This window comes from Tachypleus tridentatus, chromosome 9, assembly GCF_004210375.1.
Source record: "Tachypleus tridentatus isolate NWPU-2018 chromosome 9, ASM421037v1, whole genome shotgun sequence".
Classification (NCBI taxonomy): domain Eukaryota; kingdom Metazoa; phylum Arthropoda; class Merostomata; order Xiphosura; family Limulidae; genus Tachypleus; species Tachypleus tridentatus.
The window spans coordinates 36,713,907-36,733,002 of record NC_134833.1 but is presented as its reverse complement, the minus strand read 5'-3'; positions in this window follow the sequence as shown (position 1 = coordinate 36,733,002).

Sequence of the window (19,096 nt, the reverse complement as noted above, 5' to 3'; positions counted from 1 at the left end):
TTTCTGAAGTGAGTTTCACAGCTTTTACTGTGTGTGATAGCAGATAGAGAAAAATAACTTGCAAAAGATATTCTAAAGGATTTAACCTACCTGTGTGAACTTTGACAAAAAAGAAAAAAAATATTTAAAGCTCTGAATACAACTATGATAACCAATAGTTCAATGAAGTTTGTTACATACATTTGGCTTGTTTCAAATACAGTTTTCAAACTTATTGCTGAAATTGAATACCATTAAAGTAGACACTTGCTGTAAAGGATTACAACCCAATAAAACCTGACATTTGGCAAGCCATCCAGGATTATACAGTGGTAAACAATTGTAAAAGAAAATGTGAATGACAACAGAAATAGCTATATATATGAAGAACTGGAGTGGTGATGAGAAAATAGTGTAGAGATTACAATCATTTTATATAACCATGTTGACTAAACTTGATAAATGGATAGAAAGAGGTAGGTCACTTAGGCTAAAAGAGTGATCTACAAGAATTTGTCAAAAAACAAGAAGACCTAGAAAGAAAGAAGAAAGGAAGAAGCACTAAAAGGACTAAATCTTAGAGAGAGAGAAAATAAGAGTACAAATTGAAAAGAAAAAAATGAAAGACTACAAATAGAGAATACCCCAAATTGAGGTGGCAAAGCTCACCTAACTAATGGGTGCAGCTATTTTGGCACGGATGACATGACAGTTGTTACTTTCATAGATGTTGAACCAGACGACAGTGACTTTGTCATAGAAGGTGAAGATCTGGTAGACCTAAGATCACTGAGTGGAGGTGAGGCATACAAAAAATGTCAAACTCTGTGAAGGTCTGAATGGTGAGCAGAAGAATGAATTACAAGATTATTTTCAGTTTGCAGATATCTTCACAAACTTTGTGCAACACAACATTCAGAGTACAACCAGTCAAGGTGAATCCCTGTTAGATGCTTTGTGCAATGAGGGAACAACAGATGGTGCAGATGATATGAAAAACTGTATTTGAACTGAAAATAGTTGTATGTAGTGTGGAAAATATAGTAAATATTTTTCTTGAACAGGACTTTTAGAATTACATGACTGATTTAAATATGAGAGTTATGATCTAGATGGGTATAAAGCATGTGTTAAATTTAGTATTTATAGAAGTAATAATTTATCACAGGTGTGTTTTAAGTTTATGAATCACATGTGGTGTGGTTGAGGTGTTGTGAGTTAACATTAGGCTACTTGTATCTTTTGGTATTTTTATATAATGTCTAATTTGTAAGTTTTCGGTCTGTGTATATAGGTGACTTAAGTTAATGCGAATAAGTTACTCAAAATGAAATTAGACTGTCTAGTTGTCAGTTTAGCAGTTATAGTTTCTAAAGTACGTTACACCACTTGTAGTATATTAACAGAGCAAGGGAGATTATTTTGTCTTGTTAAAGGGTGTGCTAATGTAATTAAATGTGCCTGTGAGGTCTGATGAAAAAGATAATTATTTAAAGATCTGGATAGAACTGTGATTACCAGTAGTGTAACAAATCTTTATACATAAGTTTGACTTATTTTGAACTGTTTGAGAAACAAGAGGATTATGTGCTGTCTGTTTCTTGTTAAATTAATTACCAACAAGCTAGAAATCTACTATAAATAATTGCAGTCCTATAAAAACTTGATAGTTGGATATGAACTTTTACTATATGGTGCATATGCAAGCTTCTTCACTATCAGATTAATTTGCTCACCTGGTCATTCCACATTCTTTATATATTGATTCATATTTCAAGCCAGTTCATATTTACTCTAAAAAAATACATTACAAGAACTTTTCTATAATAATGCAGAAAATTATAAATTAAAGTCTTGTAAAAGAACCAATAACAATCTTTAATCAAGTAACAATTAATGCATATTACACAAAACAGACTCTTACACTTGCTTGTTTTAGGTGCTTAAAAATGATTAGATTTTGGCTTTTTTTGAAAAAATATTTGAATTCTAATCCATAAAATATGTTTGCCAGACTTGTGAAATGGTAGATATTTATGACACTACTGTGTAATATCTGTTTCTATATAACCAAATATTACATAAGACGTTATTTAAATGGGAAACTATAAAAAAATATTTCAGCAAATGATGCTGATTCTAAGTTATCATAATGAATTTTATTACCACTTTTACTGTATTGTAAATGGCTAAACACATTATCAGCTCTGTTAGTATTGGATATAACAGATATGTTGCAGTTGATATATTATTATGCATTTCTTTATTTTCATGTGGAAATTCTTATTACTGTTTTACTCTTCTGTTGACGGTGCAGTCACTTGATCTGCTCTCAGATCAAGAAGATGAACTTGCTGGTTTATCAGTTTTTTTAATTAATGCATAGGACAATTTGGGTAAGTAATAAACAGTTTGGTGTGTGTATGTTTGTATATATATATTTGTATTAAAAAGTCTTGACATTTCTTTAATACCAATCTATAGAGACGTACCAAAATCATACAAAGTATGCTTCATCAGCTAAATTCAGTTCACATTGAAACTGTTATTTAAGCACCTTGATAATATAAATGGTGTCAGATCATAACCGTAATAAAGATCCTTGATGTTGGAGAAAAAGGCCTTGCTGTCAGTGGACGTGGTTGGTTTATTGAGGTTGATATATTACTATATACTCCTAAACTTTCACTTGGATGTCCTTACATTAATACTGCTATAGTTGTCCACATTGTTGTTCTTGTGGGCCTTTTATGTTGCAAAATAACTTGCACAAAATGGTGACAATTTACACCAATTCTCTACAGATTTCTGTTGCCCAACCCAATAGAAGTATCCTCCTACTCCCTTTTTTTTTTTTTAACGTTTAATTGTGCAGCTTTTTGTGGTGGAAATAACATAATGTCTTGGTATGTAGAGACTGGAAGATACAACTTGGTTGTAATTTTTGTCCTTTCTATTCTGGACATAACAGACTTTCCAAGTACTCAATATATATTTGTCTTTAAACAATATAGAGCTACTGTCTGGTGTGTTGGTTATTGTGCACTATTTCTGGTACAATAAATAATTGTCTTAAGGCTTATGTCTTTTGCCTGAAAGTCATTCATTGAATGCTAAATCACTTTAGTTCTTTTCATCTCTTAGTGTTTCGACTTATATTCTGCTCTACTGGTTACACTGATTGTCTTTGCTTCCACCCTTTTCACAGTGTACATTAATTGGTAATACAAACCCTTTAGGGTAATGCATCACTATTTTCCCGATTGCATGTAAATTGAAATTATACTCCTGAAGTTTCTACAGCCATTTTACTTGTTGAACTACAACCTGTATCCTGAAGTAAAAGATTTTTTCCGCTACTTTCTTAATGAAGCTGCCTATTCCAGTATTCACTCCAATGTTGTTGACCACTTTGACCAGAATAAAGCATCCAAAATACAAGTCTATCCCTCTTTAAAAGCACAATAAGTGTAGCAAAAATAATCCCAGGTGTCGTCTGGGCATTATTGTAAAAGAGCTGCATCCCCAGTATCAATTTTGCGAGATATTTAGCATAAACCATAAGGTCCGCTGGAGAAGATATCTGTATCAGAAAAGCACAATCTGTACTATAAATATGGTGGAAAGTTCTTTTCAAGCCAGTTAGTGGGATTTGATCGTCACTCTTATGACACGACCAAGACCGGATTAAGGGGACTAAATAAATCCATTTGCCCAAAATCGAAACTCCAATCAAGAGTAAGAGAAAATGTAAAAAATGATTAAAAGTTGATTATATTATTGGAAAGCGTATGCTTTTTACCGATGTTACTATGACAACATAAATTTTATTTTATACAAACATTTTTAATTTTTCGTAAACGTGTTCATACAGCTTTTTTAGTAAATATTTGCTTGGTCGTTTAACAATAAAATCATTGTTATTAGGCCCGGTATGACCAGGTTGTTAAGCCGCTTGACTCGTAATCTGATGGTCGAATCCATGTCTCGCAAAACATGCTACCCTTTTAGCCGTGGGAGTGTTACATTGTGGTATTCATTCATAAAAGAGTAGTCCAAAACTTGGCGGTAGATGGTGATGACTAGCTGGCTCATCATGGCCAGGTGGTTTAGGTACTCGATTTGTAATCCGAGGGTCGCGGGTTTGAATCCCTGTTACACCAAATATGCTCGCCTTTTCAGCCGTTGGGGCACATTATAATGTGACGGTCAACCCCACTATTCGTTGGTAAAAGAGTAGCCCAAGAATGTGCAGCGAGTGGTGATGACTAGCTTCCTTCTAGTCTTACACTGCTAAATTCGGGGCTGCTTGCGCAGATAGCCCTCGAGTAGCTTTGCGGGAAAAACTACAATTTTTTTTTTAACTGCAAAATAATTTTAAGTATTTCGGAGCTTCAAAAAAATTAGAGATCAAAGGCTAAGTAATTTGTATATAATCTAGTATTTATAAATTCTGCTCAAAATTGCTTATATATATTGAAGGTAAAATAAATACTATTTAGATAGTTGGGGAGAAAGTCCTGGTGTATAAAATATCTTTCAGTGTCGGCTTTTTAATAAACGGTGAATTATTGGCCCACAAATTAAACTGGATAAAATTATTGGTCAATTAAACATGTAGTAACTAATCCAGCCATTGTGAACCATACGCTGTACAAATAAGAGGTTTAGAGTTATCTTATATATTTGAGAAATTTAAATTATTTAAGATTAAAGTAAGTTCAAAAGAAATTTTAATACGAAATTGTTTCGGAAAAGATATACGGTGTTAGAGTAAGAATTGAAAATGTAAGTTATTAGAGAGATCTAATGGCCAAAGACGAGCATAAAATGTAACACCTGTTGTTACTTAAGAAGTGTTACATGCAATTGTTACAATACTTCTGCAGTTTGTGAAAACAAAAATGCCATCTCTGTTACATTCTAACACGAAGACTTTATAAAACGTAATTAACTTCAAGATGTGTAGAGATAATGGCTTGTAATTCTTACAACTCGACCCTCTTCTGGACAAAACGTTTGGACGTTTACCTTGTTGGGTAGGTATTTCTTTAAACATGCTCGCTCTCCCAGCCGTGGGGCACATTATAATGTGACGGTCAATCCCACTATTCGTTGGTAAAAGAGTTGGCGGTGGGTGGTGATGACTATCTGCCTTCCCTCTAGTCTTACACTGCTAAATTAGGGACGGCTAGCACAGATAGCCCTCGAGTAGCTTTGTGCGAAATTCCCAAACAAACAAAGGTATTTCTTTTATCATCTTTCGTTCTGCTGCTAAAAAAAATCACGCATGTTGTTGAAACTTCGGAACTGCAAATACGCAAGAACGTTTAAAAATGAGTAACCAAACCATAACTGTATATACCTTGCTTTAATTCGCAAACCCTCAGTAACATGTACAGCAAAAAAAACAAACCCAAAGAAAACAAGAAAAACGTATTTAAATTAACATCTCGTTATTATTACATTGCTTTTATCCATAGTAGGAGCCAAGTATAGTTTGACAGCCGGATTTAGAATGTTATACAGCATATTAAAAATTACAAAAAACTTCAGTTTTTTATATATATATATATATATATAATTCTTAAGATAGTCAAATGTCTTGTCTTCTTAGTGACGCGCGTGAATGGATTAACGAGATTCCCACTGTCCCTATCTACTATCCAGCGAAACCACAGCCAAGTATTTTGGTTCTGGCACCATTAATTTAATGTAAATCACGAAGATGTACACTATTGCATATGTATTTCATCTTATTTATTAGTTCGTGAGTGGGGTATTCTGTACTGTGAAATCATAATATCTAAAGGTTAACAACCATAAAATAGATGAACAAACATTACGAAGAACTAGATGCTATACGCCATTTCCGACGAAAGTGAGCTGGCAGTGGAGTTGCGTCCACTATTAAATAAAAACTAAAACTTAAAAACTATTCCATCGTGTGTTTGGTTTGTGGCAAATAAATTTATACGAAGGACGAGTAAAATTTTCTAACACTTTGGACAATAAGTTTCTTTAAATTTACAAATCTTTGAGGTTATTTAGTAATACTTCCAACCAAAAGTGTCAAAAAGTAAATATAACTATCCTGCTGTGTTGTAGACATATAGCCTTGAAGGTTGGCAGTTTAACTTACTATTTAACACATAACGGTAAACTTTAAAAAAAAGAGTAAATGATATGAGAAATTTGTAACAAATAATGCAATTTATATTTGGTGCCTCAGCGGTAACTCTGAGCTTATGACGCTATTAATCGGAGTTGATCCCCGGATAAGGTAAAACACAACCAATTGTACATCTTTGTGTTTAACAACTGATTGTGTTTTTTAACATAGTCACGTGCCGATCTAAGATAGACAATTTTAAGTTCATAGTAACAAAATCGATAAAAGAAAATTATATTTGAAATAATCTAGTATTAACATGTATGTTACGTACAGTTTTGTACTGCATGAATTTGTGTTATTGATAGTGAATGCAGAAACGAGAATACATACAACTTTTACGACAAACCTAGTCGCATGCTTAGCTACATTAATAAATATGGCGCAAATTCAGCAACGAAACTGGAATAGATAAAAGATGGTAAAGAACACCGAGGCCGTGGTAAAATGTAATTCCCTTTGAACAAGTAGTTTAAATACATAGTTTTCGTTATAACTATGGTGGACAGAACATCGATAACCCACTGTCTAACTTTGTGTTTAACCATAACCAAGAAGATCTCCCTTAATAGTTTTTATTAAAACATAATTTTAATTTACATAATTATTTTTTATATAATGTATTTGAGCCTCAAATGGTTCTCAGTGAAACAAACAAAAGAATAAAACCATGTGTTAAATATAATGGGAAAAAAAACAAACACAAACGGCTGTATAACGCGATTGAGAAAAGATGTACAAAACAAAGAACCCCGGTAACTCAGCAGTTAGTTTAGAGGCTTAGGTGGTATCAAACAAATACAGTAAGCTAATATTCAACAGTGTTGCTGGACATATAATTTATTGTTTGACGTAAATCTGTCTACGTATTTTCAAGTAAGGTTTGTACTTTTTGAAGACAATAAACTAGTTTTAAGATCAACGTTCTTGAAATATATTAATCTTACTTCCATGATGAAGCTATGTTGGCAAAACGTGCAGAGAAAAATGGAATAAGGTTTTTTAATAAAGTATAATCGTGTATAATTATTTAAATACGTCATAAAAGCTTTAGCATTCATTACTAACAGTGACATCTCAAATTACCGATTAGTGATTTTGGATTTCTATTTTATATGTTGTGTTCTTAAGCAAATTTCTTTACCCGAATTGCTTCAGTCTACTCACTTCTATTAGGGATACCAGTTCGTATCTGGACGTTAACAGTGATGGGCTTGCATCTCATTCAGGATGAACGTTTCACTATTTTCATTCCATTAAGCCACAAGAAACCTAAGTTAAGCAATAACCTTATGCGTCTTTTGAGAAGTTTCAATACTATATTTACTTTTTCTCATGTATTTAATACACATTACTGGTATGCTTTGAAATCCAATCTTGAATCCTGAACATACTGTCAGTCCATCTCGCCACGTTCAATCATACTTTGTACTAATAGTCGAACATTTCGATGTCAGCCTAGTTGTGTAACTTCCACTGGCAAAGATTTTATTATAAGGTTGTCATGCCCAATGCACACCTCTCCTCCCTGCAAGATTTTAATAGAACATCATGTGTACAAAGACGACAAATGCCCAGACGTAGATTGATCACGTGTGGAATAGCATGAATACTCATTTCATTCTTCAGCTGCTTGAGGTATGTAAAGTTTGAATGAGAGGTAAGAAATGAAGTCTTATTTTAGTGAACCCATACTCTGTTGATTTCATTTCCAAATGGAAAACCTTCTGGACTATGTCACGTACTGGACAACGTGAACGTTCTTTGCCGCTGACTTTTATCTTTGTGGATTCTCGACTGTTACAAGATGTATATCGCTACACACACGTTGGGTACGACTTGTTGATGGTCCTGAATCCTGAGTTGATCCACATTATTTTGTTTTCCAGTGCAGTTAATTATAAAGGATTTCTTCACCTTGAAAATTATGTCTTCTACATGAACACACTTTTATGATCTGAATGCATGGATACTTTACGCCGGAAATGGCCTTCGTGATACCTATCAGTTTTCTGTGGTATAACATTACTTGTAAAATGCAAAATGTAATTTTAATAATCCCATTCTGCTGAAACTTTATGTAAGTTGTGATTGCCATACAATTTGCAAATTTACATATTCAAAATCGTTTTAACATCTCAATCACTATCTGACTCACGCTAAGATGATTGTAAAATCTCAACTACAGTTCTTAATCATGAGAATGTTCCAGGAGAAACGAAAATGTTCCTTTAGGAACAGGATATTTCAACAACTGCTTATTAAAGACAAACCATATGATTTAGAGAAAATTATTATGTTACATTACACAACAGGTTTCTGGGATTTTCACAACTCAGTTTATTAGTTTGGTTGTTTTGAATTTTGAACAAAGTTAGACGAGACCTAGCTACATTAGCCATTTCTAATTTAACAATGATACACTAGATGGAAGGAAAATAGTAAACACCCTTTGTTTGTTTTTGAATTTCGCACAAAGCTACTCAAGGGCTATCTGTGCTAGCCGTCCCTAATTTAGCAGTGTAAGACTAGAGTGAAGGCAGCTAGTCATCACCACCCACCGCCAACTATTGGGTGTTCTTTTACCAACGAATAGTGGAATTGATCGACACATTATAACGCTTCCACGACTGAAAGGGCGAGCATGTTTGGTGCGACCAGGATTTGAACCCGCGACCCTCAGATTACAAGTCGAACGCCTTAACCCACCTGGCCATGCCGGGCTAAACACCATTATCGCTAACTATTGGACTAGTTTACCAAAGAATAGTGGGATTGACTATCACATTATAACACCCCCAAGGTTGAAAGGCCAGATGATGAGAAAGCTCGACTCGCCCTCTCACCAGAACATGAAATTTCTATATTTTATATTATTATACGTAATAATATGCTCCCTCTATCAAACAAACGTTCAAATTAAATTAGTAAAACATAATTTACAAAAGTTATATACGTTATGTAAAACAAGCATCAGTAGGTAAAGAGAGAAGATGATTCCATTGTATTTAAATTACCCTCCGTGATTGTTTTATATTTAACCAATTGTGCTCGCTTGTTTTTATTACAATAATTGAAATAAACTATAAGAAGTTTGTAAAATATCCATTCAAAATTTTCATTATATTGCAAATTAGAACGAATGTTGCGAATTCGTAAACTTACATATCCACAAGTGTTGCCTACTAAAATTATACCTTGTACGTTCACTTGATTCTTTCTCTTTCTTTCTCTTTTTATGTCTTCCGCTGGTATGGCGGTAAGTGTACGGATTTACAACGCTAAAATCGGGGGTTCGATTCCCCTCGGTGGACTCAGCAGCTAGCCCGATGTGGCTTTGCTATAAGAAATCAAACACACTCTTCTCTGTTTATACATAAAAAACACTTCTAAAAATTGTTTAATAACTAAATTATTTCAAGATATGTCTGTACAAAAAAGCATGAAATGAACGTAACTAATATACAAGTTTCTTAACTTTTATTAAAATGTGTAAATTCCTCCAGTTTGCACTACTAATTTTGAAAGATAACCAAAAATATAGATACAAGTTTGGTCACTTTCACCCTTTCTGGTTTTGAACAGATATGTTTTAGGTTAAACAACGTAACTTTTTTTATTTTTTATTTAGAACATTTTTGAGATATTCATATCGCTAGAACAAGTCAAACCTTGCGTTCGTACGCGTGAAACTCGCAAGCAAAAGTTGAATTTTGTGAGATAAATGCACGTAATCGATCGTTCATTGCATTGGATTTTACGAAGTCACTATCGTCTTTTCGCTGACGTAATCAGTTTTAGTCATCATTTAACAAAGTGCTCATTTTTTATCTTTTTAAGCCTCACTCTCTGTATATACGTGAATATCGAAGCAGTGAAGCAAATTCTTTAAGCTATACCATCTTTAAATACCCATCTAAGACAAAATGTACGTTATTTGACTACTGAATATAAAGTTACTAATACATCGAAGTTATTTGCTGTTTGATGTTAATTCATACGAGGGGAGGTTTACATCATAAATATAAATCATTACTACTACAACAAAAACAAAATATACAAGGAAAATTTTCTTAAACATTACACAAGTTACTGAATGAGACAGCCTTTACTAGTAGCACAAAACATAATATATACAAGATAACTTTTCTAATTGCAACGTTACATAAATTAATTACTGAATGACCGATCTTTCTACTGACCTAATCGTGCAGACGAGAGTTCATACAATACAGTGCCTAGGCGGCGGTAGCTTGGCTTTTAGCATGTAATATGGGGATATTATATATTTTTAAAAATACACAGCATCTAAGTAAGTTTTTTCTAGCTCTAGGTATAAAACTTTCTCAGTTACTATTTCGCAGTGAGGGAGTATGTAAATTAGTGAACAAACACAAATTAGATTATTTAAAAAATAAAACATAGACAAATACTTTGCAACAACATGAAGGTTCACTCGTACCAACGTAAACACAGTATTACTTCGACAGGATAATTTATATCAGACGTGAGTGATGAAATAATGTAAAGTCTTTGTGAGAGAAAATAAGTGGTCTTCAAGTACAGCGAGTTCAGAACAAGAAATCGATGGAGATCATGGGTGGTTACAAATTATTGATTTTACAGTCATCAGAGAACTACAGACAGACATCGATTTTTTAATCAACTACTCGTTACTTAAAGCAAAATCACTGCTTTCAATAGATAATAATTACTAAAACATTTTTTCTAATCGTTAGGATTGTGTTAGATTGATTAACGGTTAATTTCCTATGCCCTCTAATTACATGACACTACTTGGATAATTTTGGTGTGTGTGAAAATTATTTAAATTTCTGCAAACTTTGAACACGTTTTTTTTTTATTTTGACATTATACGCTTTTATGACGTCACACTTACCCTTAATATTTGTTATCTCTTGAATATATTTTAATTTCTAGAACAAAAACGTGGAATCTATTTAATCTTTTGATTGATGAAATTATTTTAATTCCTGCCCCCACTAGTACAACGGTATGTCTCCGGATTTACAACGCTTAAATCAGGGGTTCGATTCCCCTCGGTGGGCTGAGCAGATAGTCCTATGTGGCTTTACTATAAGAAAAACAACAACACACATCTTTAATTTCTTTCACAAGGAAATTTCAGATCCCTATTTTTCGTAATAAAATCCTTATTTATGAAGCTGTGTTTTTCAAGATGTGATTAGATATGAAAATATTCAAGTTTCATCTCACTCAGTCTCCTTTCAGCATTTAAACTCAAATAGAAAACGTATTGGTTCCCATCAGACAAGTGATAGTTTAAATGAACTAAATGTCCACTTGGAAAACTGAAGTTTTCAAGATGAAGTCCACAGATGGACATGGTTAAGTGTAATAAAAACTTAACAATTTTTAGTTCGTGAACTCATATTTACTTTTTCTTATTTAATTATCATTTATAATATTATCGAGAGTCCAAGTTTTTCGCTTGGAATGTCCACTTCTGTGAAGCTTAATTCATTTTGAAGTCAAAGACACTAATTCTTAATCACATATTCAATATCAAATTAAGAGTTAAAGATAAATTACTCAGGAATAAATTTTAATAGAAAAGACTCATTGCGTTAAGGTAGAGCTCTCCAATGTATCCATACTCTACTGGCCAACTTTTTGTCTTACAATTTCGATTCTGTTTACCTTGAAAGAGTTTGGATGTAACGCCTGTGAGAACGTAACTCTTTCTTAAATTAATGAACTTAAACCAGAAAGCAGTAAGTTAAGCATATCGCATTACTTATTACTTAAATATAAATTCAATTTGGAGAGTGTCTTAAAAAATGTTGTTTGAATTTGTTGAAAACGTAAAATAAAAAGTTGAGGGAGAGAAAAAAGGGTTTGGCTTTTTTTAAATTTCGCGCAAAGCTACACGAGGTCTATCTGCACTAGCCGTCCCTAATTTAGCAGTGAAAGACTAGAGGTGAAGGTAGCTAGTCCTTGGTATGAGGGGGATTCGAATCTGCAACCCTCAGATTGCAAGTCTAGCGCCCCAACCATCTGGTTACTCCCTCAGGAAAAAGAGGGAAGTTCAAAACAGATGAACTACCTTAGCGACCTCTTTTATTTGAAACTTACTTTTGCATCTAATGTTTCAAAACTATTCATAATTTGTCTGTCTCACCTGGTTTTTTCTTACATTATTAAAGAAACGTACCAGATGCCCACATATTCCAAGCGTCAGTCAATAAAGTGTAATTAAAATGTCTGTTCTTTAATCTGAAACGTATATATCCCACCTTGTATTTAAATCACAAAATACATCTTATGGAGCTCATAATTGTTACTGTTAATTGTTGCACTTGATCTTTTTTCTATAGATATTTCTGAAACGGTGAAAACCCATCTAATATATTTTGTAGTTGTATCATTCCTTCTTTAAACTGCTTGTTTTAAGCATTTTGCCTATTTTCGTTCTTTTATTGCTTACTTAACTAACATGTTGGCCTGGCATGGACAGGTGGGTTAAGGCGTGCGACTCGTAATCTGAGGGTCGTGGATTCGCGTCCCCGTCGCACCAAACATGTTCGTCTTATCAGCCGCGGGGGTGTTATAATGTGACGATCAATTCCGCTATTCGTTGCTAAAAGAGTAGCCCAAGAGTTGGCAGTGGGTGCTGATGACTAGCTGCCTTTCCTTTAGTCTTACACTGCAAAATTAGGGATGGCTAGCGCAGATAGCCCTCGAGTAGCTTTGCGCGAAATTAAAAAAAACAAAAAATAACTAGCATGTTCTCCAGTATGACAGCGGCATGTTCACGGATTTACAATGTTAAAATCACGGGTCCGATTCCCCTCAATGAACACAGTAGAAAGCTCGATGTGGATTTCCGATAAGAATATATGCACATACCTAACTAAAATTAATAGTAAATAAGTTGTAATTTCAAATGCTGGTAAAAAAAATGGTTTGTTTGTTTTCCAGATATTCGCGCATAGCTGTTCTTGGTTTGTCAGTTTTTAATTATAGGTTAATAGACTAAAGGGAACGTAGCTAGTCAACAATCCCTACCGCAAACCTTGGGCTAATATAGTCTGATCAAGTAGTGAGAATTGGCTGACACCTTTTAAACGCATTCGCGATGTACAGTGTAAAGCACATTTTTCTATTTCTGCAGTAAATTGATGCAAACGTAGGTCCATAAACCAACACACTGTTGAAGAAAACTAGACTTCATACCTTCACAAATGTGGAATTTCTGTTTTAGTGCGAAAAGTTTAGTTCTGTTTTATTAGGTCTGGGAGTAACGGGGCACAAAACACTAAACCTTGGATCCACATTTCGCTAAACATTGGATTGCTCTCAATTTTAGATCAGAAAAATCAACAAACAAAAGCAATTATTCTTGAAGTAAAATATTCCTTTTCATTATGCATATATTAGGTGGAAGAGTAAAAAACACAGCTACAACTATTACTCAGAACATTTTGGACCATAGAAAAACTTGCTTTATGGGATGAAGGTAATATATATTTATAGCACTTTAGTTTATCAGTACTGTAAAAGTTCTGAAACCAATCATTGTTATCAACGATATTTTTGAAATTTTCGTTTATATAAAATTATATACAACTAATGCTTTAGGCCCAGCATGACCAGGTGGTTAAGGCACTCGATTCATAATCAGAGGTTCAAATCCCTGTCACATCAAACATGCTTACCCTTTCTTCTGTGGGGACGTTTTAATATTACGGTAAATCCCACTATTCGTTGGTAAAAGAATAGTCCAAGAGTTGTCGGTGGGTAGTGATGACTAAGTTACCTTCCCTCTAGTCTTACACTGCTGAATTTGGGACGGCTAGCGCAGATAGCCCTCGTGTAGCTTTGCGCGAAATTGAAAACAAAACAAACTGATGCTTTGTTGTCGTTCCGTTGCAACTTTAACACATTATGAGTACTGGTTTCTTGCTTTCTGCCCACCCAGTGGAAAAGCGGTATGTTCGCTGACTTGCAACGCTATAACAGGAATTTCGATACTCCTGGTGGACGGAGCACAGATAGCCCATGGATTTGTGCTTAACTACAAATAAACTATTATTACTGCTCTTCAATATTTATTAATAATACGAGTTAACTTATCACGCTAAGAACATCAAATTTAGAAATTATTGAAGTGTTACAATTACCGAAGTATTCTTAGAAGATATTACAAAATTTATTTTTAAAAGAAAGAAAGTCAGAATAGGAGATTTACTCACTAAGACAGTTCTGAGCAATTTAATAGATGAGAGCCTTCCCTTCCCATTTATTTTTTAATATGATGAATGATATCCTGTAATACGTTACAGTGGTTTTTCTTCTTCTGTGTTTTATAATCCTTTTAGTAGATTAAACAGAAATAAATATGATAAAAAATTCTTAAAAGATAAATCGCTTTATGATTAATGTATTTCCTTCCTGGGCGTGGAAGCTGTCGTCATCTAGTGGTCGAAATTACAATTTTTCCATTGATTTTTAAATAATCTTTTTCATTCCTTAATGTTTCAGTGGTAAATCTAAGGCTCATATCGCTAAAACCCAGGTTTCGACACTCGTGGTGGCCGTAACACGAATAGTTCACTGTGTAACTTTGCGCTGAACAATAAAAGAGTCCGTTATTTTATTTACGTTAGAAACATTTTATACTGTTGTTTTGAACGATGATTAGTATGTAAATTTCTGAATCTACTTCCGACAGTGGAATCGTTGTTTGAAAAGTAGTACGTTTTTAAAGTTTTATTTCAAGAGTCTTAAGCTCTTCTGATTAGTCGTTTGAAATATTATGCAGTAGTTTTACGATTGTTTTAAGAGACTCTAATTGTTTTCAACAGCATGCTATATTTTGTTATGAAATCTGCCATTACTAACAATAAAAAACGATTTGTTTGTTAGTGAAGGTTTTGAGCAAAGCTACTCATGGACTGTTCACGTTAGTAGTTCCTACTTTTAAAGCGATAGACTAGAAGAATGCAGTTAGTCAATACTCACCGCCAACTATTAGTGCGATTGATCGTAACATTGTGATGTCCCCACAGTTGAAAAGACAAGTACGTTTGGCGACTGATTTCGATTCTGCGACTCGCAGATTGCTAGCCTTAAAGAACCAATGTACCATTATATGTTGAAAAATACGAAATACGTGTGCCTAACAACGTGTCTGCAAGTTAATTGAGTAGTTAAAACCAACTTTAGATCAGTATTAAAATGGTTTTTATTCTCTTTCTTTAAGCCACTATCGAACTTGGGACGATGTAAATATGAACACACTACAGAAAAGTTTCTTTCGTGTTTTTTTTTGTCGAAATTTCGCGCAAAGCTACTTGAGGGCTATCTGCACTCGTCGTCCCAAATTTATCAGTGATACTCTACTCTAGAGGGAAGGCAACCAGCCAACATTACCAGCAACAACTCTTAAACAACCATTTACCAACGATTAATAGGATTGACTGTCACATTCATAACGTCTCCATAGCTCAAAGGGCAGGTATGTTCGGTGACGAGATTTGAACCCGCAGATTTGAGAGTTGAGCATCTAAACCGCTTGATCAGTTTTCTATTAAAAGAACAGTTTTGTTGGTCATCGATCTGAACAGTTACACAATATTTTATAAATGCTTTCAACATTACTGCCCAATTACTGAAGTAAATTTGGCACAATAATTCAATATGTGTACGATATTTAAATGACGACAACTAATATTTTCTAAAAACGTGGTGTTTTTTGAAGTTAAGTACAAAGGTACAAAATGGGCTGTCTCTGCTCTGTCCACCACGGATATTAAAATACCGGTTTCTAGCGGTGTAGGTTAAAAGACATACTGCTATGTCACTGGGGGACTTTCACAAAAGGATTTTCAGTATAGGAAAAATAATCTGTCAACCAATATGGAAAGTCCATTCAAGTCCTGGAATATGGGCGAGTACAGTTTGGAAACAGTTTTACATTTACTTTGACAAGAAATCTACCTGACATGGCCAGGGAATTAAGGCGTTCGATTCTCAGTTCGAGGGTCGCTACACCAAAACATGCTCGCTAGTCACTACTTCCATCACCAACTTTTAGTCTAATCTTTTACCAACGAATAGTAGGATGAACCATCACATTATAACGCTCATATGGTTGAAAGAGTGTGCATGTTTGAAGGGACTGGGATTCGAACCTGCGACCCTCAATTTGCGAGTCGAGCGCTATAAACACCTGAATTTGTCTTCAATAGAAAGAGAGAAATTTAAAAAAAGCGGATCCACGTTAGCGACCTCTTTTATTTGAAATTTTCTTACTTTTTCAAAATTAAATAGAATTTGCCTCACTTGGTTCTAGCATGGCCAAGCGCGTAAGGCGTGCGACTCGTAATCCGAGGGTCGCGGGTTCGCGCCCGAGTCGCGCCAATCATGCTCGCCCTCCCAGCTGTGGGGACGTTATAATGTGACGGTCAATCCCACTATTCGTTGGTAAAAGAGTAGCCCAAGAGTTGGCGGTGGGTGGTGATGACTACTAGTCTTCCCTCTAGTCTTACACTACTAAATTAGGGACGGCTAGCACAGATAGCCCTCGAGTAGCTTTGTGCGAAATTCCAAAACAAACAAACAAACAAACAAACAAAACTCACTTGGTTGCTTTTCATATGATTATAGAAACATACCAGATGCCCACATATTTCCAGCGTAGTCTTCCACATTTTTTGATAATTTACAGGCCTATGAAGTTAAACTTCATAAAAGTTGTTTAAGTTTTAATAACGGATTTTCCATAATTCAGTGCCGCAGATTTTGAAAATAATATTCATTTTTTCTTATAGTGTAAGAATTTCTTACATGTTAGAAAAAATTTATTCACTTATGTATGAGTGCATATGACGTTTTGAGAAAAACAAAATTACGACTATCAATTAATTTTAAAATCCTTATTTGTTTGTAGTAATTCATTAATTTGGACTTAAAAAGGGGAATGTATTTGGCGCCCTGCATTAAAGATAGGGGCCCCTTTCTCACTTTTATGGAGGGTACTAAAAGGAATAGGCACTCATTCGCGCATTACGTACTATTATAAAGTTGTTAATCAAAGTGTTATGCAACACTGTAAGTCGTACTCGGCTGAGAAAGATACCACACATTCCTCAAAAAATTACATCTGCATATGATACCAGTTGTTCTTCCCCGATAATGCTTGAAAACTAGACAATAGATTTTTTTATGAGATACACAATGTTAAGTTATGCACTCTTTCGAGTATTACATAATGCATTGGGTCATCAGCTGGGCACCCTTGCTATTGTTTATATTTCTTAGCATAAAACCAGTAACGCCTCACGAGGCTTCGACTAGGTGCTTAAGGATTTCATGTTACATTTAAATCTATGCACTAAAATAATATTCGTAAACGACAAAAATGAATAGTGATTATAATAAATTAATAGTTATGACGTTACCAGTTGCTATAAATATTTTAACTATTATTATTTAAAAAAAAACTCTTAAAATTGTTTTATATAACACTAACTGAGATACCTGTTTAATACACGGGAAAGACAGAAACTCAGTACGGGGCCAGTTCCGAACGCCTACCCTCCCACGTTACTTCTCTGGGAAGTTTTAAACTTGTTTACCAAATTTAGTAGAGATTAATCAAACAACGAAGGCATGAGAGGTGGACACACAGACAGAGGGGGCTCCTGGGAACGTGATATGGTGAGGGAAGTTAGATCCGAATATCAACCACCTATGTCATTCCTCGAGGTGCCCAGTGGGCGCGGTCGAAGCTTGATAGAGCTTAATATAATAGCACTGGGAACATATAAAGGCCTAGGGGTGATAAGGAGGTCTGAGATCTAAACACTGACCTTCTTATGTCATTCCTTTAGTGAACCCTAAGGGTAGATGCCAAACTTTGTTCCGATTCGTGGTTGGTTATTTAAGGACCTGAAAAATAACTAGAGGCGGTCAAAAACATTTTTTTCTCCTTTATCCTATTTCATGAATTACGATTGTATGGAAGGTGAAAGAATATGGAGTACGACGAGAGAAGGTTTTAATTGGAAACAAAGATGTTTGATGCTGGATTAACATGGTGGAGTTTTTAAAGACATCAGGAGAATATGTGCTTGTGGAGATCTTGGAATAAAACCTGGAAGGAAGCTTCGAACTTCCTCTTGGTAACTTCTTGGGATCGTTGAATACGGGAACGAGGATATGCGTCGATGAATGAAGAACTGTTGTTGAAATCGATCAAAAATATATAAGCGCGGCCCATTGTAAAATTTGTGGTCTCTTGCGAACAAGACTACTCGACGTTATTTAGTGTGTTGTATTTTTCTCTCCTCTTTATACATACAAAAGAAACTTATATATTAGAACAGGAAGTTTTGTTTTCATTTCTGAGTAATACTTCGAGTTGTAGATCTTTCGGGGTTGTTAAAGTCGCGGATAGAAATGTTTTGGATGAAGAGTAATCTAAAATTAGCTTGCTCTTGTGTGAGTCTGTAGAACAAGGTCCAGAATTCCAGTCAACATTAGGACATTTGATAAATTAAAGTAATACCATAACTTGTATGTCTGTATTCGTATGATTACTATACAATTCTAGCGGGCATGGCCAAGCGTGTTAAGGCGTGCGACTCGTAATCTGAGGGTCGGGGGTTTGCATCGCCATCGCGCCAAACATGCTCGCCCTTTTAGCCGTGGGAGCGTTATAATGTGACGGTCAATCCCACTATTCGTTGGTAAAAGAGTAGCCAAAGAGCTGACGGTGGGTGGTGATGACTAGCTGCCTTCCCTCTAGTCTTACATTGCTAAATTAGGGTCGGCCAGCACAGATAGCCCTCGAGTAGCTTTGTGCGAAATTAAAAAACAAACAAACAATAAATAATTTTATTCTTCACTGTTAGGCGGGTCCTAAAATAATATAAAAAAAAACACTACTAGTTTTAC